Genomic DNA, 12,073 nt, shown 5'->3' with positions numbered 1-12,073 from the left:
CGCCTGAAAAGGCAATGGGCGTCACTCCTGTCTCCAGTCCTGCCTTTTGCACCAATGTTTGCGCACCTCTCTCCTTTGCCGTGTCAATGGAACCTGGAAAAATCTAGAAAAATGGTCACTGACCATGGAGCTCAAGACTCACTGTCAGTGTCGGTGCGATTGAATTGTTTGTCCTCTCGGGCGCTAGTTGTTTGGAGCTGATGAACTCCTGCTTCGCGATGAGTGTGGCCCTTCTGTAGCCATCGGTAACACATTCGCATTGTTGTAACAGGATACCGACCAACGGAACAGCAATATTGCGGAATGATAGATTACTGTCTCGAAATACCACGATCCTGCCACTATCGAATTCCGACATGTGCTGGAAGATGTTTCACGAGGCATAACTCGAGAAACAATAAAATGTTAAAGGCTATTCCCGAACGAGACCACACCTGTATAATACTTTCTTACATACAGATTATAGATGGCTCTTACCTACTTTGTACGGTTGCACTGAAATAATGATTCTCATGTTCAACAATTCATGGCAGTCTGACGTTTTTTGCTTGCCACTTTCACGGTACCGCAGTTCTAGCGGCAAGCAACGTATTACCATTCAATGTAAGATACTTTTTTTGTGTGATACTACTGTTGCGAGAAATTGTCAATATTCACTCGAAATGTACGTAACAATTACGGAGATTAATTTGCGAATGTTGCTGGCACGCTCTTATTTATTGAAAATCAACCATAGCTCCAAGGAACAGAAGTTCAGACATCCAACTAACGTCATCGTTACGACCTGACAGAAATGGCTGTTACGGACGGCCAGTAGAGCGCAAAAACAAAAGGGAAATTAACGTGCACGTCACAAAGCCGGTTTCATATGCAGGAGTAACCCATATACGGATGAAAAATAATTAACCAGGCAGTCATTTCCACAGAGAGCCGCAGACAGGAAATTGGCATCACGAATAAAACCGCAGGACAGATGAATCTTGTACGGAAATTCCGATGCGTCCGATGTGCGCCGACTGGTGGGGTAATATCAGCCTGCGGTTTTGTCGCGGGCGGGCGCATGCAGCTGAAGTGACAAACAGTGCACGCTTCCGTAAATATCCGACGTGTGGTCGGCGCTGGTGCCCGCAGCGGTGTGGCACTTCCTATGAAATTAGTGGCCGGACCGGACTTCGACCCACGACCTGTCACCGCAAAGCGTGGCGGCGAACACACTAGCAGGAAAGAACGCTTCTAACGAAAAGCGAAATTAAATTTACTACAGTAAATTTGTGGGAAAGTTTTAAGCGACCTATGAATTAACATGCATACCACAAACAGGCGTACAGGCAAACCAACCAACAGTTTCGTGTAGCGCGTTGCCTATCCCTCAGGGGACGTTTAACACTCGCTCTCGTTTAAAATAGTCGGGAGCGCTCTATTCTCAACAGACGCCGAACGAATTGGAGGGTGGAAGGTGTATTGCATGTGTAAACGTGACATACTTGAACACAATGAACATTTTACTAAAATCGTTTATACTTTTACGTGTATTGATCAGCTTGAGTACGGAGAGTTAAGTAAACTTCGAGTCACTAAAATGGGAATAATTCTAGAAAATTTTAAATACAGGCTGATTTTTATTTACTTGTCTGAGTGCTTGTGCACGTAGGTAATCATGCAGCCTTGCTGCAGATGTCATTGTAGCCAGGAAAAGGCACCCACTGATAAGTTGTGCTCAGTTTGACCATAGATGCTGCCAACAAAAATTTCGATAAGGTTCATGAGTCTACAGGAAGAATCAGTAAATCACAGCCAAGTCTCGTAACGTTGGACGAAAGGGCAACGGTACTTTACCGAGGAAAAAAAAAAGAAACAGCAGGAAGAGTGATATTTAACGAACATAGGCACAACAGAGTGAAAGAAACAGTATTCATACGCTTGCACAACTATAGTCTGCAAAAATGTATTCACATTCACAGTGTTAAGTGAAATAATGATCATTGGAATGCACCCTCCGATTTGAAATAGTGTAAATTATTGCTCTGTAAAACTTACAAGAGACTGTTGCTATTACATTTCTTAAATCAATTGCCAGGCACACGTCAAAGTCAGTGTTTTGGAAATACGATTTTAACGTCCTCTTGAATTGCAATATATAGAAGTTATGTTCAAGTTATAAACAAATTAGCATCATATAAAAATATTTTATATATTTTAATGCTATTGTTACTAAAATCATAGGTGTCACCGTCATGTTGCAATTAAATTGCCGCAAGTTATAACTGAGGGGAGGCGGGGGGGTGGGGGTGAGGTCGAATATGAAAGCGAGCCAGTAACTAAATCTGCACTCTGGCTCCATCCCCCACCCCCTCCCCATCCGAAATGAATCATGGATTCACGTGTGCTTCAAGACAGATTTCCCTTTTACTTCTTGTTTTTTTGGGTCATGGTAAATATTTTTGCCTAAAATTTTGCGATTTCGTCGATAAAGCTTGCGTTGTACACGAGTTTCTCATCTTCTAATTATGTGCGTATTTTTCGTAATTTATTTCCACTTTTTGCTCTCATTTCTTCCACAAAATTCACTACTGCCAATGAAAAACTGAAAAACATACGAAAAGAATATATTTACCTCAATGATACTCACTCGAAAGTTTTAATGGTCACGGAATAGAGGAAGCGAGTTTAAGCAGTGAGCAATGAAAGTAGCTACTTAAGAGTCGTTAATCGTTATCGCTACTTACGAGTCGTTAACGTAGTAAAGGGCTTCGTAGAGATTATTACCTGGAACAAAAATAAAATCCACAATTACATTTCATTCAAAGGAACATTAATACTTATGCGATAGACTCGTTACTACATAAATTTACAAGAGCAGAATATTACGCTTCTAGTCGAATTAAATTGTTGACTGTTACGGACAATTAGTTTTTAATTACCTACAGCTAGTGCCTCTCATCAGTAAGTAAACTAAGTTTTTCATACATTCCTAATGTTACCCATTCTCTTTTCAAATTTCTGGACGAATGTTTTTCAAATGATATACGGTATATCTGCGATTTGAATTTTTTTGGAAACGGTGTAAAAGCGGTTAAGTAACCATTAATGTAAACAAATTATTAAATCAAAACATTTTATTCAGTCTCATGTCATTATTACTAAAACATAGAGATATGTGGCAGGTTAAGTGACAGGTGACAGTTGCCTCTAGGTGGGTGACACCCAATAGCGTGAACCCCAACCCCCCTTCTTTTCCCCTTAACCGAACGCTCAAACCACACTTTGGTCTCGCCACCATCGAACTGCTCGCTACCAGTGAGGTTCTTATGAGCGGATTTTTATCTCTATAATATCTAACATGCAATGAGTCCGAAAATAACGCAGGGGTAATGGAAGCTGAAAATTTATAAAGAAAAACGCAATGAAACAGAGGGACTATGGTTTGTTATTGGAGACGAAAAGAAACTAATGGACAAAGGTCGAGCTCTATACATACCGATATTTTCAAATGAAGAGTCCTGGTATTTGCCTTTTGTGAATGAGGGATATAACGGGATACCTAAATGTGAATGACCCGCCCCCCCCCCCCCCAACCGGTGGAAAGACCAATGTTTGAAGGCTCGGTATTATGGTAGTATTCTTTCTGTATTTTCTGCACTGATATATCCGCTTTTGTCAAGACTTTCACCATTTCCAATCATTCAAACCTAATTCACAGCCTTGTTGATGACTACGGTGTGCTGGAGGCAAAAAACCGCCGAGTGCGAGTGGACTCGTGCTCCGAGGGTTGTGCACAAACTTTGTGTATATAGATAGTCCATCTAGGTTTTGATGAGATAGTATCAAAATGCGTGACAAAAATGCATTGATCTGGAACCTTATTTTTTTTTCCTCCACCAAGGGCCCGTAGACCACAGTATGTGGTAATTCCAACTCTCTACCCGTAACTGAGAAAATGGGGTTTTAGCAGACGGGCAGACATACGAAAATAACCCTATAAAGGTTATGTTTGTAAAAACTGAGACACGGAACCCTAAAAATCATCTGGAACAATTTGTAGTACGCACATTTACAATGACGAACCAAAACATTACGACCACTATAGATCAAGGGACTGGATGCCTCCCATTGACGTTACGTATAAGCGAAACATAGACGAATCTAGAATTCTTTTAACGACGATATTTTTTTTTTTTTTTTTGAATCATCAGTCTTCTGAACTCCACGAGTTCCGCTCCTGCGCTAAACTCTTCATATCAGAGTAGCACTTGCACGCTATCACCTCAATTATTTCTTGGGTGTATTCAAGTCTCTGTCTTCCCCTGCAGTTTTAACCCTCTGCAGCAACCATGGAGGTTATTCCTTGACGTAACACAAGTCCTATCATTGTTTTCCTTGTTGCCAGTGGTTAAAAAAAATGGCTCTGAGCACTATGGGACTCAACTGCTGAGGTCATTAGTCCCCTAGAACTTAGAACTAGTTAAACCTAACTAACCTAAGGACATCACAAACATCCATGCCCGAGGCAGGATTCGAACCTACGACCGTAGCGGTCTTGCGGTTCCAGACTGCAGCGCCTTTAACCGCACGGCCACTTCGGCCTGTTGCCAGTGATTTCCATATATTCCTTCCTTCGCCAATTCTGCGGAGAACCTGCTCATTCTTTACCTCATCCTTTACCTCATTCTTTATCGTATCATACTCATTCTTCTGTAGCACCATATCTCAAACGTTTCTACTCTCCTCTGTTACGGTTTCCCTACTGTCCATGTTTCATTTCCATAGAATGCTGCGTTTCATACATACTTCCTCAGAAATTTGTTCCTGGCGTTAAGGGCTTTGCTTAATACCCGCAAACTTCTCTTGGCCAAGAATATCCTCCTTGCCTATGCTAGTCTGCTTTTGATGTCGTCCTACCCTCGTCTGTCATGGGTAACTTTGCATCCAATATAGCAGAATTCTTTGTCTACTTCATGAATGGAAATTGGGGTAATCCGCTGAATTAAAGACCCATATCACTGAAGTCGATTTGCAGTACGATTCTGGAACATATACTGTGCACGAACATTATAATCATCTCGTAGGAAATGATTTATTGACAAACAGCCAACACGGATTCAGAAAGTATCATTCTTTTGAAACACAACTATCTCTTTATTCTCAGGTAGTAATGAGCGTTTTCGACGGCGAACGCCAAATTTATTCCACATTTTTATATTTCCAAAAGACTTTTGATGCTGTTCCTCACAAGCAGAATCTAATTAAATTGCCTGCCTATGGAGTATCGTCTTAGTTGTATGAGTGGTTTACTGATTTCCTATCAGAAAGGACACAGTTTGTAATAACTTACGGAAAGTGATCGAGTAAAACAGAAGTAATATCTGACGTTCCACAGGGAAGTGTTACAAGCCCTTAGTTGTTCCCGGTCTACATAAACGATTTAGGAGACAATAAGAGCAGCCCTCTTAGATTGTTTGTAGAATATTCTGTCTTTTACAGTCTTGTAAAGTCGTCAGATGATAAAAACAAAGTGCAAAACGTTTTATAGAAGATACATGTGTCGTGAAAAAAGTGGCAATTGACTTTAAATAATGAAAAGTGTGAACTCATCCACATGAGTACTAAAATGAATCTGCTAAATTTTAGTTACCCGATTAATCTCACAAACCTACAGACTGTAAACTCAACTAGTACTTATGGAATATAGTTCGAAAGACTGAGGTTTACTGGCAGAACATTTAGAAAATGCAACAGATCTACTAAAGAAACTGCTTACACTACACTTTTCCACCCTCTTCTGGAGCAGTCCTGTGCGGTGTGGGCTCCACAGCGGATAGGATTGACGGAGGACACCGAAAAAGTTCAAAGAAAGGTAGCTCATTTTGATTTATGGTGAAATAATGGAAAGAGTGCCAAGTAAGTACACGAGTTAGGGTGGCACTCATTAAAACAACGGCGTTTTTCACTGAGGCAGGAGCTTCTCATGAAATTTCAGTCAGCAACTTTCTTCTTGCAATGTGAAAATATTTTATTCGCGACCACCTACGTAGAGAGAAATGATCGTTACAATAAAATAAGAGAAATCGAGCCTGCATGGAAAGATTTAAGTGTTCGTTTCTCCTCCTCGCTCCTCAACAGTGTAACGGTAGAGAAATAAGTTTAATGTGGTCCGATAAACTCTCTACCAGGCAATTAACTGTAAATTGCAAAGTAGTCATGTAGATGTAGATGTAGAAATCGAACACCAGTTTAGATGCTGAATTTATCGGTATTCTCATTTCTGCTAAATAACATTACCTTTGTATTTTTCTGGTTTTTTAGATTCATAGTCTGCACTCATTTGACTGTTCATTCCATTCAGCAGGTTCTGTAATTCTTGAATGAGATTTTCACTCTGCAATAGAGCGTGCGCTGATATGAAACTTCCTGGCAGATTAAACCTGTGTGCCGGACCGAGACTCGAACTCGGGACCTTTGCATTTCGCGGGCAAGAGCTCTACCAACTGAGCTACCCAAGCACAACTCACGCCCCGTCCTCAGTTGGTCAGTAGCTCAGTTGGTAGAGAACTTGCCCGCGAAAGGTAAAGGTCCCGATTTCGAGTCTCAGTCCGGCACACAGTTTTAATCTGCCAGGAAGTTTCTATAATTCTTCTTCGTATTTACGGAGGACAACAATGTCATCAGCGAATCTTATCATTGATGTTCTTTCAACTTGAATTTTAATACCACTCCCGAACCTTTCTTTTATTTTTCGCAATTTCTTCTTCGCTGTGTAGATTTAACAGTATGGACGAAAATTGCATCCTGGTTTTACACTCTCTTAAATAGGAACACTTTGTTCTTGGTCGTTTGTTCTTATTGTTCCCTCTTCGTTCTTGTATATGTTGACCACTAGCCGTCTTTTCCTATAATTTACCCCAGTTTTTCTCAGAATTTCGAACGTCTTGCACAATTTTAAAGTGTCGAAATTTGTTTCTAGATCGACGAATCCTGTGTGTCTTGATTTTTCTTCAGCCTTACTCCCATTATCAAGCGCAACGTTAGAACTTCCTCTCTTTTGCCTTTACCTTTCCTAAGCGAAACTGATCGTCATCTAACATATCCTCAGTTTTCTTTCACATTCTCCTGTATGTTATTCTTGTCAGTAGCTGGGTGCATGAGCTGTAAAGCTGATTCTGTCATGGTTTTAGCACTTATCTGTCCGTGCTGTCTCCTGAACCATGTGAATGATATTTTTCCGAAAGTCCGAAGGTACACCACCGTATCGTAGATTGTACACGCTACATTATATAGATGTTTGATTGCCACTACCATCGTTAACTTTAGGAATTCCGAAGGATGTTTTCTGTTCCTTTTTGTCTTATTTAATCTCAAGTCTTCCAGAGGTCTTTAAAATTTTGGATCCCCTATGTCACATTAATGGAATCTTCTTCTATCACATCATCAGACAAGCCCTCGCCCTCGCTTCGACTTTTTTATAGACTACACTGAGTCATTCTTCCCGACCAACATTTCTTATTCGATTTCTTCACATCTCTTCTGCAGCCATTTCACGTTGGTAGTTTTGAACTTCCTGTTTTTTCATTCCTGAAGGATTCGTATTCCTGTTTTCCTGAAAATTTTTGTGCTTCATTCAATGGCGAAATCGGCTGACAGAAGAAGTTTTGACAAAGGGTTGATTATTACAGCCTGGACCTGAGAACGAGTATCCCGGGAATTCAGAAGATGGTCGACTACTCAACTAATCATGTGCCGGCCGGTGTGGCCGAGCAGTTCTAGGCTCTTGTCCGGAACCGCGTGACTGCCACGGTCGCAGGTTCGAATCCTGCCTCGGGCATGGATGGGTGTGATGTCCTTAGGTTAGTTAGGTTTAAGTAGTTCTCAGTTCTAGGGGACTGATGACCTCAGATGTTAAGTCCCATAGGGCTCAGAGCCATTTGAACCATTTGAACTATCCATGTGGTACTGTCGTGGGCATCTGTGGAAAAGTGGTCGAATGACAACCACGAGCAGGAGAGGAGCAACTTGTGGCAGATCTGACAACGAAGTAAGTGGTGGTGCAGGCAAAAGTGCTTCACAGTACGCCGTCCAATGCACATTGCTGAGCTTGGGGTTTTGTATCAGACGCTCTGTGGTGTTCCCAAGTAGATCCAGAGACGGAATCATTGAGACTGGACCATGGACCAGATAATCTGGACACAACGTCATCCAGGCCAAAGGCGGACGCTCGACGGTGTGGTGGGGGCAACACTATGTTATTGGGGATATCCACCTGGGCTTTATTGGTCATGTGTGGTTATGGAATGGGGAACGAAAGAACATTATACGAACCACCTGCATCCCTTCGTGGTTTATATTTCCCTCGAGTTGATGTATCTTCCAGGAGGGTAATTGTCCATGTGCGTCATAGCGCCAGGAACTTGCTACAGTGGTTTAAGGAGCATGATAGTGAACTCATGTTCACGTTTTGGTCACCAAATTCGCCTGTTGCGAACCAGATGGTTTCCATCCGGGACGCTATCGGGCGCCAGTTCCACTACCACATACCACTGGCCCGTAATTTACGGGAACCGTGTAACCTGTTTGTAGACATCTGGTGCCGTAGATTTCCGGAAATTTAAGAAGGAATGATGAATGCATGCTTTGCAGAACCGCTGCTATGTAGCGTTCCAAACGCTATAGAGTAGGCGGTCATAATGTTTTGACTAGTAAATGAAAATGCATACATAGACAAGCGGTGTCGGAAAGCGTCACAGTATCAAATTGTTAAGGCTTTCGTGGCCACTTATTGACAAACTGCCTATTGGTTTCTGTCTTTGGTTCTTCGGCCGACGTTTTTTGGTGATTTTTCTGACGTTATCCAGAGCGAATGGCTGGCATTGTCAAAGCTTCACCCTCCATTACTGGTGGTGGACTGGAGTCGAAGTCGCGACCGCGAATTACATGTACCTGGCCCTCCAACGTCCAAGTGTTTTTCTGTGGTCACAGTACCCTGTGAAAGCTATTCAGCAGCTACATCTTTTGGCAAACAACCACTCAAAAGGGCTGCTCCTACAACATCACATCTAGTAAAATTATATACGCCATATGGGAACTCTATCGGTAATTGTCTGCGCTGCTGGCAAACGTGGAGGGCTTTTCGTAACTGCGCAACGTAAGCTAAGGATTTACTGTTTGCTAGCGGCAGAAAGAGAATGGTCTATAAGTCAGGTGGCAATATACCAAGCTCCCGTCACTTGATAGGCGTTATGAAATGGTAACATTTTAATGTCTGTTGCAAGAAGAGGATATCGCCGAGGCAGAAAGCAAACGGAATCCTTGATGAAAGGTTGGTATTTAAAATTAGAAGAAGGTGTTTCACCTCTGCTCATCAATCATATATTTTACATGAATTCGTACGAGAGTTTTTCGAGATTTTCGGCGCAAATATTTGTGGGAAAAAAGTGAATTCTCCACCTTCAAAAAATTAATGTTATTTCCGAAGGGAAGAACAAACGAGATCGTTCGTTAGACAGCAACAGCATTTTTAATTATATTTTCTTAAAAGTAGCTTGGCTGGAACTGCACTTACGTGACAGCGTTTGATGTTGCCGAGCTTTCTTTAATTACGAAGCTAATGAAATGTACTGCAAAATAATACAAAGCACTACGAGGAGGTGAAGTCAAGAGCTTGTCGTGAAATTAAAAGTTCCAGTGACATTCAAATTGAATTCAGTCCGTACCATGAAAAAGTCTTTTTGTGCAAACAAAATTCGTCTGTTCTCTAAAAAATAATCGCGTTTTTAGTAAAGTAGTCTCAATAAATGTGGACGATAAACCAAAAAAAGCTCCTTAGTTTCACAGAGCCTTGGCAAATCGTGTTAAAAATGTACTGTATTCCCTGTTCGCAGAAACTTACTGTAACGCTGACAGATGTTTATTACGGAATTCAGAGAAGCAGTGTTCCACAAAACAACTGAAAAAGCATATTACACCCATTAATTGCTACACTTTCAAATAAATTCACGGCTTATTACCAGAATAGTTACGGCAGTTCTCATCCACTGAACAACTGACTATCAGGCAGCGCAGCTTAAATTAATGTATCGTTTGCATAGGCCTACTTAAGAAAAACGAGCAGAAAAATTCTGTTATTCCATGGCACTAAGACTTATAGCTTTTCGTCCGCTTCAGTCTTTCGACCGTTTTCGTGAGGTACGCCACGACTTTCTTACCTGTGACAGCCTCTTCATCATTTGGTCCGCCGCTCGTGGTCTCGCGGTAGCGTTCTCGCTTCCCGAGCACGGGGTCCCGGGTTCGATTCCCGGCGGGGTCAGGGATTTTCACCTGCCTCGAGATGACTGGGTGTTTGTGTTGTCCTCATCATTTCATCATCATCCAGGAAAGTGGCGAAATTGGACTGAGCAAAGATTGGATAATTGTACGGGCGCTGATAACCACGCAGTTGAGCGCTCCACAAACCAAACATCATCACCTCAGCCTCTTCATCCCTGAGTTTCACGCAACCGCCTCAGGTCCTGTCCTCTACAACTCTCTCTGTTTATTCCATAATGTGTTAACACATGTCCTATAAGCCTTCAAGGTTCCATTTCAGCTGTGCTTAATTAACAAGTATTTATTTTATTAATCTGCACCCGACTGGCCAATTTCGGTATTACAGGCCATTCTCAAGAGCTGTTGGTACCGACGGCATGTCGTAATCCGGCGAAGCAGCGGTCATTTCAATTCTGGAAGCGAGAACATAGATGTGCTACCGTAAAGTTTAGGAAACAATATTTACTGAATAAGTAATCTTTAGTGTTGCATCTATTGACACGCGCCTAGAACCTGTAGAAGAGTGGTGGTGAAACTGCGGCGCGAATCAGGTATTCGTGTGGTCTGCAGTGCTCAGCCATACTTTATACTGTAGTAAAAGTCGAATCCAAGATCTCCAACGTATATTAAGAGCTTTCTAAGAGCGTAATTTTTCTGCTCAGTAACAAACAAAAATACTTGCAGAGACAGTAATACTTTAGGATGAGTTTAACTTTAATTGACGTTGGTGAATTCGACAGTAGGCTTAGTAGAGTTGACCGCTTACCTCATGGACAGAGTGTTAGGTGGTGCAGGCCACTGTGTGTGTAGAGGATGTGAGAGGGGAAATGTTGTATTGCTTCATGAGTTGCTAAAATGAGTAAGGTTCAACTGCCGTTCGGCTGAAACCGGCCGATTCGGCTGTGGTGACAGATCGACCCTAGCATGGCTCGAGTTGCATGTTACGTTGAAAGGTGACAGTTTGGTTGTAAGCTGGCGAAGCCCTAATAAAAAGCTTGTGGTAACAAACTGACATGTAGCGTAGCCTAATGTTTACATTCGCGCCATATCTAATCGGACGATTTCAGTCGAACGCCCGTTGTCGTGTACTCATTTTTGTTGCTGCTATTGTTTGTCTTCTGCTGTTGACTATTCGTGGGCGTGTGAGGCACGTACCAATCATCTGCTGTCGTATAACTTTTGACACAAAAGTAAAATGGATTCGCGACTGCGGATTGCAGAGGCTGCCATCTTCAAGTGCGGTACTTACCTGTGGCAGGTAATATAAAATTAAATTAACCCTACGGTAATAAAACACTATGAGTAGAAGAAAACTGACATACAGAACGTTCAGTAAACATTTGTGATCGCGTTTGATACCGTATAATGAATTTCAATATGAGTACAGCTACTATTATTGATTAATTAATCACCTGCTCTCACACACACAACACAACACTTTGTCAGGCAATTACAGTGTCACGACTTTGAGGTCGGTGAGAGCGGCAGCAGTCTTGAACCCTTAAGGGCAGATATGTGACAAAATTGCGAAAAAATTCGATTTTTTTATTGTCGAATTTATTAGATTGATCTTTAAGAACAACACCGCAAATTTTCATACTCGAATCCTGGCTAGACATAAGTTTTAAAAATGTTAGTTTGGGCGTCTGCGCCTGCCACGCCCCCTCTTTCTATGCTGTAATCCACGCTAGAAATTTTATGTGCATTAGTTTTATGTTCACACAATGGAAACGAACTGCATAGGAGTCTAGTAGGCTGCGAGAAAGACTATCTTTGC

Source organism: Schistocerca cancellata, chromosome 2 (genome assembly GCF_023864275.1).
Source record: "Schistocerca cancellata isolate TAMUIC-IGC-003103 chromosome 2, iqSchCanc2.1, whole genome shotgun sequence".
In the NCBI taxonomy this organism is placed as follows: Eukaryota; Metazoa; Arthropoda; class Insecta; order Orthoptera; family Acrididae; genus Schistocerca; species Schistocerca cancellata.
Note: the sequence above shows the minus strand (reverse complement) of the source record.